The sequence below is a fragment of the Schistocerca nitens genome, chromosome 1 (genome assembly GCF_023898315.1).
Source record: "Schistocerca nitens isolate TAMUIC-IGC-003100 chromosome 1, iqSchNite1.1, whole genome shotgun sequence".
NCBI classification, from domain to species: domain Eukaryota; kingdom Metazoa; phylum Arthropoda; class Insecta; order Orthoptera; family Acrididae; genus Schistocerca; species Schistocerca nitens.
Genome location: NC_064614.1, coordinates 1,185,146,354 through 1,185,161,823, shown reverse-complemented (window position 1 = coordinate 1,185,161,823; position 15,470 = coordinate 1,185,146,354).

The following is a 15,470-nucleotide window of genomic DNA, read 5'->3' as shown; positions in this document are numbered from 1 at the left end:
CCCTAAAGAAAATATGTTACAGTGTGCGTTTACCCTCTGCCAAAGCAAGTTATAGCACTGTCCGAACTGCCTACTTTGCCTATTTCCATCCTACTATACGGAATAATTTTTTGGGGTAATACACCACCTAGTTCAGTTATCTTCTTTACGCAAAAAAGAACTGTAAGAGCAATGCAAAATGCTCGACAAATAGATTCTTGCAACCACCTCTTTCAAAAGTCATGAATTCTCCCTCTTCTCTGTCTGTATGTATTAGAATCTGTAAAAATATTAGAAAGAATTTAAAAGATGTAAATCAAAATTTCAGTATCCATGAACATGGTAAAAGACAAAAGGAAAAGTTTCATGTCCAGTCAATAAGGGCATCAGCCTATAAATTCTCCACAGTAAGCAGCGCTATACAAATTTTCAATAGTCTTCCGTATAAAGTATATATATATATGTGTGTGTGTATGTATGTATGTATGTGTAAGAGAGAGAGAGAGAGAGAGAGAGAGAGAGAGGGAGGGAGGGAGGGAGAGAGAGGGATATCCCACAATCTGGATAGATTCACAGGATGAATCAATAAATCGATACCAGTACGGTCGTTAAGTTCATTTAATCAACAGGTCGACAATGCAGGACAGTTCTGAACACTATTCTGAAGTTGATTAACACAGTATCAAATGGGGGTGCACTATATATATATATATATATATATATATATATATATATATATATATATATATAACTGAGGGAGAGCCTTAGAATATATATATCCCTCAATGTGATTTTTAAAACATCTGCAGTGCTTCTTTCTACGCCTTCTGTGACTGTGAGCGTCGTACCGCTGCTATCAGAAGCACTGTACCGTTGCAGGCATGGAGGACACTGGCCTGGTGTGCAACCTGGCGGCGTGCAACCTGGTGCAGGCGGCCGTCGTGCTGCCCGCCACGCTGCTCGTGCTGCTGCTGCAGCCCTGGGTGCTGGGCCGCGCCCTCTGCTACTGCCTGCCCATGATACAGGTACCACTCAGTTCTCTCTCTCTTTGTCTCACCGCAGTAAAGGTGCGTCTGCACCCGGCGCTGTTACTGTCTCACCGTGATATCTACACGATCGATGCTAAACAGCGTTTTTGTCTCACCACGATATCATGACGTTTGTCGCTGAGATGTACACTACTGGCCATTAAAACTGCTACACCAAGAGGAAATGCAGATGATAAACGGGTATTCAATGGACAAATATATTACACTAGAACTGACATCACGCAATTTGGGTGCACTGATCCTGAGAAATCAGTACCCAGAATAACCACCTCTGGCCGTAATAACGGCCTTGATACGCCTGGGCATTGAGTCAAACAGAGCTTGGATGGCGTGTACAGGTACAGCTGTCCATGCATATTGTGACGAGCCAGTTGCTCGGCCACCATTGACCAGACGTTTGCAATTGGTGAGAGATCTGGAGAATGTGCTGGCCAGGGCAGCAGTCGAACATTTTCTGTATCCAGAAAGGCTCGTATAGGACCTGCAACATGCGGTCGTGCATTATCCTGCTGAAATGTAGGGTTTCGCAGGGATCGAATGAAGGGTAGAGCCACGGGTCGTAACACATCTGAAATGTAACGTCCACTGTTCAAAGTGCCGTCAATGCGAACAAGAGGTGACCGAGACGTGTAACCAATGGCACCCCATACCATCACGACGGGTGATACGCCAGTATGGCGATGACGAATACACGCTTCCAATGTGCGTTCACCGCGATGTCGCGAAACACGGATGAGACCATCGTGATGCTGTAAACAGAACCTGCATTCATCCGAAAAAATGACGTTTTGCCGTTCGTGCACCCAGTTTCTTCGTTGAGTACACCATCGCAGGCGCTCCTGTCTCTGATGCAGCGTCAAGGGTAACCGCAGCCATGGTCTCCGAGCTGATAGTCCATGCTGCTGCAAACGTCGTCGAACGGTTCGTGCAGATGGTTGCTGTCTTGCAAATGTCCCTATCTGTTGACTGAGGGACCGAGACGTGGCTGCACGACCCGTTACAGCCATGCGGATTAGATGCCTGTCACCTCGACTGCTAGTGATACGAGGCCGTTGGGATCCAGCACTGAATTCCGTGTTACCCTCCTGAACCCATCGGCTCCATATTCTGCTAACAGTCACTGGATGTCGTCCAATGCGAGCAGCATTGTCGTCATACGATAAACCGCAATCGCGATAGGCTACAAACCGACCCTTATCAAAGTCGGAAACGTGATGGTACGCATTTCTCATCCTTACACGAGGCATCACAACAACATTTGACCAGGCAACGCTGGTCAACTGCTGTTTGTGTATGAGAAATCGGTTGGAAACTTTCCTCGTGTCAGCACGTTGTACATATCGCCACCAGCGTGTGAATGCTCTGAAAATCTAATCATTTGCATATCACTCCATCTTCTTCCTGTTGGTTAAATTTCGCGTCTGTAGCACATCATCTTCGTGGTGTAGCAATTTTAAACGGCATTTGTGTATGTTTCTATCACCATGATAACGACACGTTTGTTGCTGATCTCCGTTGCTCTCTGTCTCAGATATCGACATTTTTGTTGCTGAGCTCTGTTGCACACCAATCAAGACAGCGACAAGTTTGTCACTAACCGTTGATGCTCTCCGACCATAATAGCTACACAATTGTTGCTATGTTGTCTGATCATGATATCGATATGTTTGTTGCTGAGCTTTGCTGCTGTCTGACATTAATAGCGTTACGTTTGTTGTTGAGCTGTAGTGTTGTATGACTATGAAGTCGAGATGATTGTCGCTGAGCTCTCTTGCTGTCTGACCAAGATATGGACACGTTTGTTACTAAGGTCTGCTGGTCTCTGACCACGATATCGACACGTTCATGGTGAGCTCCGTTTGACCGAATTACAACCTAATGTAACTCTTTGTCTCTGTCTTACCGTGACAAAGACACGTCTATAATTGGACCCGCTACAAACCTGTACATCGAAGATGCAATGGCGAAAATGAATTTTCAGAAATTGGATTAAATTTCAAGGTGTAAGGATATCAACGCTAAGATTCCTTGATCACCTTGTTTTCCATCATCAGTAGGAGCGAACCAAAACCCGTTCAATGGATATAGTAATACCGAGGCACACTTTGTCTACATGTATGCGATTCAGACTGAATCTAGAATTACACTATGAAGGTATCTATGCACGTATAAGATGACACAGCTAAGACCAGCCACCTCAAATGTAATCAGAACTAGCAAATATATGCAGGCTCAGTTGTAGCGCAGTTTTAGTGGACAGTCTGATGAAATTTTCACCCCCACTACAACCACTGTCTTTTTGTGGAGATACATACGGTTCTCTATGGCACTAAAAAATACCTTGGAAAAGGACTTCAACACAAAATTTGTGGAACTTGATCGAACAAGATAACAGCGCCGCAAACCACAATCCTGCTGTCAACTGATGAACTTCCAGAAGCAACTGCTCTACTACTCCAAATGTGAGCAAACACGTGATACAGGTAGGTTGTTGTGCTTATTATTTTGTCTTTCATGTGAAGCGCTCAAAATGTTAGTCAATTATACTGTACATGCTATAAAGCTACTCTGTACACATAGAATATTGTATGGGTTTCTTACAGCATAAGCGTTATGTGACATTTCATATCTTCTGGTGTCGTAGATGACTCCATGTAGACATCGTCTTTTGTTTCCAGAATGATATTTTCACCCTACAGTACTTGCCCGTGAAAGGCTAAGGCCCCGTTCGAGTCTCGGTCAGGCACACAGTTTTAATCTGTCAGGAAGTTTCACATCAGCGTACACTCCGCTGCAGAGGGAAAATCTCATTCTGGAAACACCCCTTGCTGTGGCTAAGCAATGTCTCCGCAATAAGCTTTCTTTCAGGAGTGCTAATTCTGCAAGATTCGCAGAAGAGCTTCTGTGAAATTTTGAAGGTAGGAGACGAGGTACGGGCGGAAGTAAAGCTGTGAGGACTGAGCGTGAGTCGTGCTTGCGTAGATCAGATGGTAGTCCTCTTGCTCTCGAAAGGCAAAGTCCCCGAGTCCGAGTCTCGGTCCGGCACACATTTTTAATCTGCCAGGAAGTTTCGTCGTGTTTTATTTTCCCCAGTAATGAGAGTCCAAAGATGTTAAGGATCGTATTTCTCTTGGGAAGCGCTATAGCTATTTCTGCACAATGGGAAAAATATCTGTAACGTTGGTACCACACGGATTACCCTCCTCCTATGGAGATGCCTTCCAGTAACTGTACTATAATAGTTGTTAGGAACTAAAGATACCTCCCATCAACAAATCAAGGCTCATTCATAAAATTCTTTATAATCCCACAAAACACCTTTACCGATCAAAGTAGGGTTTTCAAGTGAGCAGAGTCACACAATGCAAAGATTAGTTTGTCTGTGGTTTGTAAACAACACTTCCTCTGACAATGAAATCTTATGTAGAAACGCCACATCACTTTTCAAGTTTCGTAGACACTACGCCACTTTCAAAGTTATTGTAATGAAGCTACTGATGGAGAGAAATGTAAACAGGATGAAATGGTTTGGAATGTAGTTCACAGAACACTCCTTCAGCTGACTCCACTTACTGTTCAGGCAGCCTCTTAGTGACTGCATGGGCTGTATGTTACCGCTGCCAAAAGTTTTGTTACATTTATCTCGTTAGCTGCTATTCCTTTCGTTGGCATACTTCAATATTTGCATTTACAGTTTCTAGGAGGATATAAAAACCAGAAAGGCACTGGCAAAAAAGGGCATTCTTGGCTAAGAGAAGTCTACTAGTATCAAATATAGGCCTTAATTTGAGGAAGAAATTTCTGAGAATGTACGTTTGGTGCACAATATTGCATGGTAGTGAAATATAGACTGTGGGAAAATCGGTAAAGGAGAAATTTAGGCGTCTGAGTTATGTGTTACATAGTATGCAGAAAATTAAGTAGACAAAAAATAATGAGGTCCTCCACAGAATTGTGGACGAAATAAATATGTAGTAAACACTGACTGGAAGAAGGACCAACTGATAGGGGTGTGTTGAGACAGAGTAGCTACCATGCTAGTACAGTGAGCCGCAGAGGCAAGAAGTGCAGGGGGGGAGAGGGGGGGAAGGCAGCTATTGGAAAATATCCAACAAATAATCGAGAAAGTTGGGTGTTTGTGCTAGAGATGAAGAGGTTGGCGCATAAGAGAAAGCTGTGGTGGGCAGCACCAAGCCAGTGAGAAGATTGATGGCCGAAGGTGGAAGAAAAGTTGACTAAGTCGAAGTACTTCCAACATTCGCACAGCGAACAAAAATATCGGTTGGGTAATACTTTGTTATACCTCGTGCAGAAAATCGTACTCTGTCACGCATGTCCCACTTTCTATATACTTTTCATATACACTATCGTTCACCTCTTATTTCGTTTTTTTTTTTCTTTTTCTTTTTTTTTTTGGGGGGGGGGGGGTTACCAGAATTCAGCGAACGTTGTTGGCGCGGTGACCTGTTAATTTTTGAATAGGCTGCGGAACTTTCGCTGACCTTCCATCCGCCACAGATTATGCCTTTGCTGGTGGGACTCTCGGCAGCATTCTGTCTTCAAAGGACGCCCTGAGCACAGGGCTTCCCTTTATATTCACTGGCTGTGTTAACTAGAGGTCGCTGCCAGCCTCCGTCTACTGTGCGGAATAATTAAAACGGGAGCTACCTCTCAGCACTCAGAGTTCCTACAACTGGAGCTCAATATACGGTACGCACCGACAACGAAATACTGGAATAAAAAAACTGAAAAAAAATCGTTCAAATATTTTGTGAACTATTTGTCTAAAGGCAAAAAAATGAAACGTATAAGACCAATGTTTGGCGCATGTAATTTGTTGTGTGTAATACTTATATACATATATAATGGTGTGTGTGTGTGTGTGTGTGTGGTGTCAGTTCTTTCGGACATGTTGGTTTAAATTGTTGTACTTGGTTGTGAGCATCATTCTAAGGCTTGTCAAGTCTTTCTATAATGTCTTTTGTTTGTTACTTTTACACGCATCATGAAGCACTTTAACGTTTCTTTCTCAATTTCTTTTTTTTCAGATTTAGTTCATAAAGCATGATCTCATTGACACCTCATTTGATTTCCTAGCATATTCGGCACTCGAAATGTCGAGAAAGTAGTTCCGGATAAATTTAGAAACCATTGTTTATGGACTGCAGCGACCGAGTGCTACACTTGGTTAAAATCAACACTCGAGATCGCAATAACATTTGTTTATTTACCGGTTTCGGCATGTGTTACAGCAATCCACAGAACTTTTGGGCCCCCTATGGCTAGTTCTAGCGGTTCCTCGGTTTTTCGCGTGATCACGATCAAACAAATGTTTTTGCGATCTCGACTCCTGATTTTAACCTAAAATTAATTCTTGATCAGAAGGAAACCATTTTAACAATTAAGATTTAACATTTTCGTTTTTTTATCCCATTGTAAAATTTACAATTTCCTTAAAGAATGGTACGTAAACCGTTTATAAATTCGCATGGATAGTATTTTATTTATGTAATGTTTAAAGTGTTGAAAATATTGCATGTTGCACGCATTACTTGAAGATCAAGTAAAGTCGGCAACTTTTATAATGAAATCTGAGGACTGCAGTATTACAAATGCGAAACTACGTTCTTTCCATTAGTAGCACTGTCACAAAAATATCGCAGTATTTCATAATATAAACATACACTGCATGCAGTGGTTCGAAGAATTCTGCTGCTATGGTAGCCGTTGTGGGTACTGGAAAGGTAATATTTCTAATAAAACAGTGTCATCAATGTAAATCAGAAAACCAAGTTGGAAATATCTGTGATAGCATCTACGAAGGAACAAGTGGGGGGGTGGAGGCCGCTGCAGTTAATGATATTTTCAATCGATCGATGAAAGAAACGGGTGTTTGTGACTTTAATTTCTTATGTAATGGTGGCTTAGAAAGATAAACAGTGTGGTAGCGTCTTGGCCTTATGGTTAAAACAATTCTCCAATATGAAATGTCTGAATCACTTGCCCATCACCCTGCTCTAACACGTAATCATGTCAAGTCACTTAAGCAATTCGAAGTTCGTGCTACATTCATAACCTCGCAGTAAGTCAATAACACCTTGCAAGTTGCACCGTGGGCTCAGAAACAGAACATGAACGAGCAAGTAGTCTGCTACGTGCTATGTACCATTCCAGTTACGATTCACTCATGCGTGCCACCAAAAATGGTTCAAATGGCTCTGAGCATGGGACTTAACAGCTGTGGTCATCAGTCCCCTAGATCTTAGAACTACTTAAACCTAACTAAGGACATCACACAACACCCAGTCATCACGAGGCAGAGAAAATCCCTGACCCCGCCGTGCATGCCACCCACAACCAACATATCCAATGGGTTACAATATGTAAGTCCCGTAGAAAAAGTAAATAAAGTAATGTGGTAGTCCCTCAACATTCCAAAAACTACATACGTGTGGAACGATTCAGCTGTTCTGCTTCAACATTGCCAGAACCATACGGGGTATAGTAATTCTGGTACGACCAAGATGAACTGTAGGGAAGCTCTCTCCAAACGACGTATAGTCTCTTACAATAAATATGTTCATTTCTGAGATATCGTTTTCAACTTCCCTACAGTAAAATCAGCAACTAGGAAATTACATCTCATGCTGAATTTGTGTACCAGTTTCAAATTAACCCTGACTCAACCATTCCCAATTCGAAACCCACCGCTTCAATTCAGTGTGATAATACGAACTACTACATAAGACAGCAACAGCTTCTATTGATGAGGGATGATAGCGATACAGTATTATCAAATTTCATAAATTCCCGAATATCGATTTCGGTAGTCGGCAATGAAACAAGTGAATTACAGTAATCTGTTCCGGTGAACGAAATGAAAAGCGAAATGATGTTTTATCTTTGGTGCGATCAATTTCGGAATTATTGATGAAGGCGCAGATCACAGCGAAATGGCGTCAGTGACATGACTTCAGTGATGCGATGGCTGTGCCGACATAGTACTGCAGCGCCAGAAGGCGGGAGACTATCGCGGTAAAGGCGCGCGTTTCCGCGTGGCGCTCTTCCACTCTGCAGAGGAAAGCAGTCTTGTAGCCCCACAAGCGAACTGTCGTTTCCATCTTCACAAAAGAAGCAATCCCTTCCGGCCCGGCTCAAAGTGGGAGAAGGAACAAAAGAACCTTTTTGCGAGACCGCTGAACAAAGACACCCAGCTTTCGTAAGCTCGGTCGTGTTCGACTGGCTTACCGAGATCTAAGAATGACTTCAATGCCTACCGATAGCCATAGAAGCACGGCGTGGGGGGTTCACTTTAATACCTGAGTGACGAATCCCAAATCTAGAAACTCAAACGGCTGTTGGGGATCGATTGACAATACCGCCGACGAGACGATACGAGTATTGAATGAATAAACGAGGTGCGAGTGTGCGTTCATATCTATCTCTCCCAAAAATCTGTCCTATTTACAATTTGCGTGAAAAATTTTTTTACACATGCTGAAGAGCCACAGAGATCGTCTTTTAAATTGTGTACCATACTTATTCAAACTCTTTAGTGCAACAGCGCCTTTTTAATTACCAGTTTCGGCTATTGTTCGCAGTTTTCAGGTTCCAGTTCACTCTCATTACACATTCAACTTCATAAAGCGTATTTTCTAACTTGCGTTGTTATGAAGAGCACTGGAAATGGTCATTAAAAAGTTTTCGAATTATTTAACGATGAAGCTTCCGTTAAAACTGACAGAATAAAGCTCACAGTTTATTACGACTACAACACTACACGTGAGCATAGGCGCGAGGAAAGTTATTTGAAAAATAAGTGTACTTCGGTCTGAAAGAAGAATCAGAGTTCAAGGGCGCGTCCAAATTAACGTCATTGTGTTACGAGTATTGGCTCTGTTGGATAAGAATAACCACCAGAAACAGGCGCTGACATATTGAAGGAACGGAGATTCAGGACGACCACAAGAAACGTTAAGTAGTAAGATTTTACGGATGTCTTTCCCTGTCACGTGGGTACATAAATCGTTTCTCATTGCGTCAGATCCGAGGGGAAGAGAAAGAAGTCAAAGCGTTTACGTTTAAAGGTAAACTACGTCTTTAAAAGTGAAGTAATAAAAACGATTGCACTCTCATTTCTGCTTTAGTGTGAAGTGATTGTGCGTGTGTTGTATGAGTCCTGCTGTAATTGCTGTATACTTACTTATTTTTTATTTACTTTGATCTGATTAGGGCCATCAGGTTGTCTCTCACATCGGACCAGGGTTGCACACGTGGAGTAAGAAAATAACAGTTTTAATACGACAAGTGGTATTAAAGTGATATAAGTGTCTGTAGTGGCTGTGTGACTGCACTCACTATGACACTATGAAGATGTTTTCGATAGAGAGAAGTTAGTTTAAGGAATCTGTATCCGGAAACGAGGAAGATTTGGTTGGAAAGAAGGTTGTACAGAGGTTAAGACTGTGTAAAGATACATATCACAAGGAGTAAGATAGATACTGCCTACAGAGAATTTAAAGAGACCTTTGGAGAAAAGAGAACCACATGATGGAAACCCAGTTCTAAGCAAAGAAGGGAAAGTAGAAAGGTGGAAGGAGTACATAGGGCCATGTACTTGAGGACAATATTATGTAAATGGAAGAGGATGTAGATGAAGATGAAATGGGAGATATGATACTGCGTGAAGAGTTTGACAGAGCACTGAAAGACCTGAGTCGAAACAAGGCCCCGGGAGTAGACAACATTCCATTAGAACTACTGATAGCCTTGGAAGAGACATCCCTGATAAAACTCTACCATCTAGTGAGCAAGATGTATGTGACAGGCGAAATACCCTCAGACTTCAACACGAATATAATAATTCCAATCCCAAAGAAAGCAGGTGTTGACAGGTGTGACAATTACTGAACTAACACTTTAGTAAGACACGGCTGCAAAATACTAACTCGAATTCTTTACAGACGAATGGAAAAACTGGTAGAAGCCGACCTCGGGGAAGATCAGTTCGGATTCCGTAGAAATGTTGGAACACTTGAGAAAGTACTGAACCTACGACTTATCTTTGAAGATAGATTAAGTTTCTAGCATTTGTAGACTTAGAGAATGCTTTTGACAATGTTGACTGGAATACTCTCTTTCAAATTCTGAAGGTGGCAGGGGTAAAACACAGGGAGCGAAAGACTATTTAAAATGTGTACAGAAACCAGATGGCAGTTATAAGAGTCGAAGGCCATCAAAGGGAAGGAGTGGTTGGGAAGGAAATGAGAGTTGTAGCTTTCCCCGATGTTAATCAATCTGTATATTGAGCAAGCAATAAACTAAACACAAGAAAAATTTTGAGCAGGAATTACAATCCATGGAGAAGAAATAAAAACTTTGAGGTTTTCCGATGACATTTTAATTCTGTCAGAGACAGCAAATGACCTGGAAGAGCAGTTGAACGGAGTGGACAGTGTCTTGAATGGAGGATGTAAGGTGAACATCAAAAAGAGTAAAACGAGGATGATGGAATGTAGCCGAATTAAATCAGGTAATGCTGCGGAATGAGATTAGGAAATGAGACACTTAAAGTAGTAAATGAGTTTTGCTATTTGGAGAGCAAAATCACTGATCATGGTCTAAGTAAAGAGGATATAAAATGTAGACTGGCAATGGCAAGGAAATCGTTTCTGAAGAAGGGAAATTTGCTAACATCGGGTATAGGTTAAGTGTCAGGAAGTCGTTTCTGTAAGTATGGAGTGTGGTTATGTATGGAAGTGAAACATGGACGATAAATAGTTTAGACAAGAAGAGAATGGAAGCTTTAGAAATGTGGTGCTACAGAAGAATGCCGAAGAGTAGATGGGTAGACCACATAACAAAGAGGAGGTATTGAATAGAAGTGGGGAGAAGAGAAATTTGTGGCACAAGTTGACGAGAAGAAGGGATCGGTTGGTAGGACATGTTCTGAGGCATCCAGGAAACACCAATTTAGTATTGAGGGCAGAGTGGAGGGTAAAATTGTATAGCGAGACAAAGAAGTGAATATACTAAGCAAATTCAGAAGGATGAAGGTTGCAGTAGCTACTGGGAGAAGAATCAGATTGCACAGCATGGAGAGGCATGGAGAGCTGCATCAAACCAGTTCTGGACTGAAGACCACAACAACAACACCACAGGGACATTTTGTTACCGTTGTGGTATGTCATGAAATGTCTCCTAAAGCTGGAGAAGGGTAGACCATAGTCAGGTTCCTGCTACAGAGAAGAACTTAGAGAAGGTAACTGAACCATGGAGTGGGACAGGAAGGATTTTGCTCTGATGGGAACTGGAGCATCTACCGTGTTGCTCAGGCGACAGCGTTAGTGTCTAGGAGAGATCTGAGGGCAGTGAAAATTTATGAGACAGTAGAGAAGACAGAGTGTATGGAAATCTCTACGTTTGACTGCACGCAGTCCGGAAAACTGTACATATGGTGGTCAAATATAATCGAAGAGTCGAACATCATAGATATAACGAACACAGGCACTCATAACCAGTTCCAGGCGGCGTGAGCTTTCCTGAAAAAGGATAACTTTGTTGTAATCAATAATTGTAAGAATAAATGTTTGTACTAGTTTCTTCTCCATGTCAAGAGGAAAGAGAGCATGGAGAGATGACGATGCCTTTTAGCACATTACAGTCACGTGCTCAGTACGATTTAGATTTTCATTTGTTATTAGTCCTGAACTGTTTGCTGAAGAAGAGAAGTTGATATTCGTCCCATTTAGGGTTAAGAATGGTAGGGTCTGTCTATATTTCGGGCAAATGAGCCTAGAATGACCAGCCAGCACCACTTTCGCTTTGGATGACGTTTTTTAACCATACATCCTTCGCTCGTTTTGATAGTGCGATAGCTGTTTTCCTGTTTATAGATGTTGCATTTAGAGAGAGAGAGAGAGAGAGAGAGAGAGAGAGAGAGAGAGGCCTTGACCCGGAATCGAATTCGAGAATTCTAACGCAGAAGCTTTACGCACTGCACTAATTATGCAGCACATCTATAGAGTATTGAATGCAGATAAACCTCGTAGATATGATTACAGTGTTCTCACATTAACTTTGACGTCAATTTTCTACAAAAATACGTATGGGACAAAATTTTGTCATAGACATTTTTTTGCTGTTAGCACACATGTAATCATGCTGTGTCATCCGAGTGTGCGAATTTTGGTTCACTGTGTTAACAGGTTAATGTCTGTCACCTAAATACATTATCTCCTTTGTGCCGTATTTTCAGCTCATTTCATGTAGAAATTTCATCTCTGAAGAAGTGAGTAACAGAAAGAGAACGATGTAACAAAGGAAAGGACTAGAGAACTGGCATCACCGGCAGATAAGAGCTTACAATGAAACTAACTTTCACATATCCAAGTTAAATAGTCAGTGCAGCTCTGCCTTCGAAATCACGTTTCTGAAAGAGACAGAAAATGCTGCAGCGATGCTGAGAAAACAAAATTATTCTTCAGACGCACTCGCGTGGTTTTAGCAACACAAACGGAGCAAATTAATTCACATATCTGTTGCCAGTGCGACCGTATCTCGTTTTCTCTCGCTTTTATTCAGGACGTCTTATTGTCTTTACAGCAATAAAACGAAGAGCTAGTTATTGAAATGGGCCTTTACAGAAAAATGTTCTTCACACAGTTCTTAGTATGGAAGTTTCTGACCTGCTACGTAGAGTTATTCGTTCACTGAATCAATGCAGGGATAGACATAGACCAGGTAAAGCCTTGCCATATCTGTCATAAATAGAACTTTCATTGTACATGCAGAGAATCATCTTAATGAAATTATGGGTATTGAAAACAGTAACAATGACCGGTAGCGCAGCATTAGCGAACACAGACCTATGGAACTGAAGCCTGCACAGTAAAACGTATTGGAAAAAAAAGGAATTGAGAAACTAAAGATTGGCGATAATACTCATGAATCACATTCGGAACATTAGCTTGCACTAGATGAAAAAGACGGCGGGGTTGCGTAACGTATACAAAAACTCGTTTTCGTATGTAATAATTACAAATTTTCACCAAGAAGACACACTTAAGTCACTGAAAATGATGTTTTGTTTATCTGTTTGTGATATAAAACATAATAACTACACAATGACTTACTATGAAGCTATCATTGGTGTATACATTGGAAATACAAGTAATTTACATGACTTGCTTGATCGTAATCGTTCCACAGAGAGGTGAATTATAATTACGAGATGCTGAGGTGGCCGAACTTTCTGGATTATTATTTATCTAAAACAACGGTTGACAATGTACGTTGTTGTTTTAACATGCTAGTAAGTAATGCAAATGCGCTGAACATCCGATCTCTTTCGTTAAAAATTTCGATGTACTGTGCATCTCAGCAGATGGTGGCATGTGCCATCGAATTATTTTGTGACTCACATTCACCTGACACAGAAAGCGGTTTCGATAACCTTATGTTTGCAGGAAACATGACAGAGGTTGCTAAACGGATGTCGATTTTTAGATTTGGTGATTTGTTGGTAGGAAGTTTCGGTAATTAATGTAGCTAATTGACTTATTTCAAACATATTGGTATTGTTTAAGTAGTTCTTTTCAGTTTCAATACTGTCTATTGTAAATCAGATTTCAAGAATTATTGCTTACTAAGTGTATATCTGCTGTGAGATAGTTTTTATCTCTCTTCAAACGGTTCTTCCACGGAAGGATCTAACTTTTACAAGTGTCCACGAAATTTTAAAAAAGTGTCAGATATTCGTCCACAAGAATCACGAAAGGAATGTGAATCTGGAACTAGATGAAATCTACTTGAAGAGCATTTTCAACCTGACAGTGTAAGAAACGTCCAACTTTCGATCACGTAACTGAGTAGAAAGTCATTTGCTGATGGAATCTGTTGTGACTTAAGTCATCCTGGTCAAGTTACTGACAAAGGATGGAAAAGTTCGTTATCTCATCATATTGGATGAGACCTCCGTTGTTCGGCGGTAATTCATGTTCCACTTGCAACATAGCAAATAGAGAGCATGAGTCATTGCATTAATAATGCCCATAGGAGTTGAACTTACATTTACGATTGTGCTTAAGTGGTCTCAGTGCATACTGGAAGATACACTGCTGGCCGGTAAAATTACAATTTCAGAAAAGACAGCAAATAACGAAATTTTACTTCTTCTGTGTATATAGTATAATAGTACGAATGGATGATTAAATTTGTAGATTACAAGGGTCATTTCAGAAGTTCTGCACACTGACCTTCGTATAACCTCCAATCTTGTTTACGAGACCTTTCCAACGTATTGGAAGCTTTTGTATTCCGGATAAGACACCTTTCTTGTTGTCTGATTATTTGGATCACCTCACTGGAAGCTTCTTCAGTTACTTAAAGATGTTTTCCTTAAATTTGGAAAACAAAACAGAGTCTTGTGAGCTCATATCAGGATTTTATGGTGGATGGCGAGGTATTTCCCATCCATAGTCGAGCATTTCTCGCACTGGGAGGGAAATGTGCGGTCTTGCACTGTCTTGCAAAATGAGGACACCAGTTGCAAGCGTGTCAGCCGTGTTTGACGAATTTTCAGGAGCAGAAACAGCTTGTAGTAAACGCCATTTACAGACGTTCACTGGAGCACTCTATTTGTAGCTATCTCTATTCGTGTCATACGCAAAGATGAACCACAGCTTTGATTGTTGAGGGCGCAGTTTTTGCGGGCGAAGAGAGTCGTAATTTTCCCGCTGTGATGACCGAGACTACAGTTCTGGCTCAGAATATCGAATCCAGGTTTCATCAAGTGCAACAATCATTTTCCGAAACTGTTGTCCTTTTTTTCGATAACGTCGAAGCAAATCTTCTGCGATAAATTTACGAGCTGCTTTCTGCTCTTCAATCTGGTTGGTTGGTTGGTTTTGGGGAAGGAGACCAGACAGCGAGGTCATCGGTCTCATCGGATTAGGGAAGGACGGGGAAGGAAGTCGGCCGTGCCCTTTGAAAGGAACCATCCCGGCATTTGCCTGGAGGGATTTAGGGAAATCACAGAAAACCTAAATCAGGATGGCCGGACGCGGGATTGAATCGTCGTCCTCCCGAATTCGAGTCCACTGTCTAACCGGAACCAATCTGGCAACACTTTTTCTCATCTTGAACTTTTCATTTAGGATACTGTAAACTGAAGATAGATTAAGGGAAGTCAAACCTACGTTTCTAGCATTTTTAGACTTAGAGAAAGTCAAATTCTGAAAGTGGCAGGGATCAAATACAGAGAGGAGAGGCTATTTACAACTTGTACAGAAACCAGATGGCAATTATAAGAGTCGAGGCCCATGAAAGGGAAGCAGTGGTTGGGAAGGGAGTGACACAGGGTTGTAGCCTATCCCTGATGTTATTCAATCTGTATATTGAGCAAGCAGGAAACAAAAGAAACATTCGGATTGTAATTCTGCC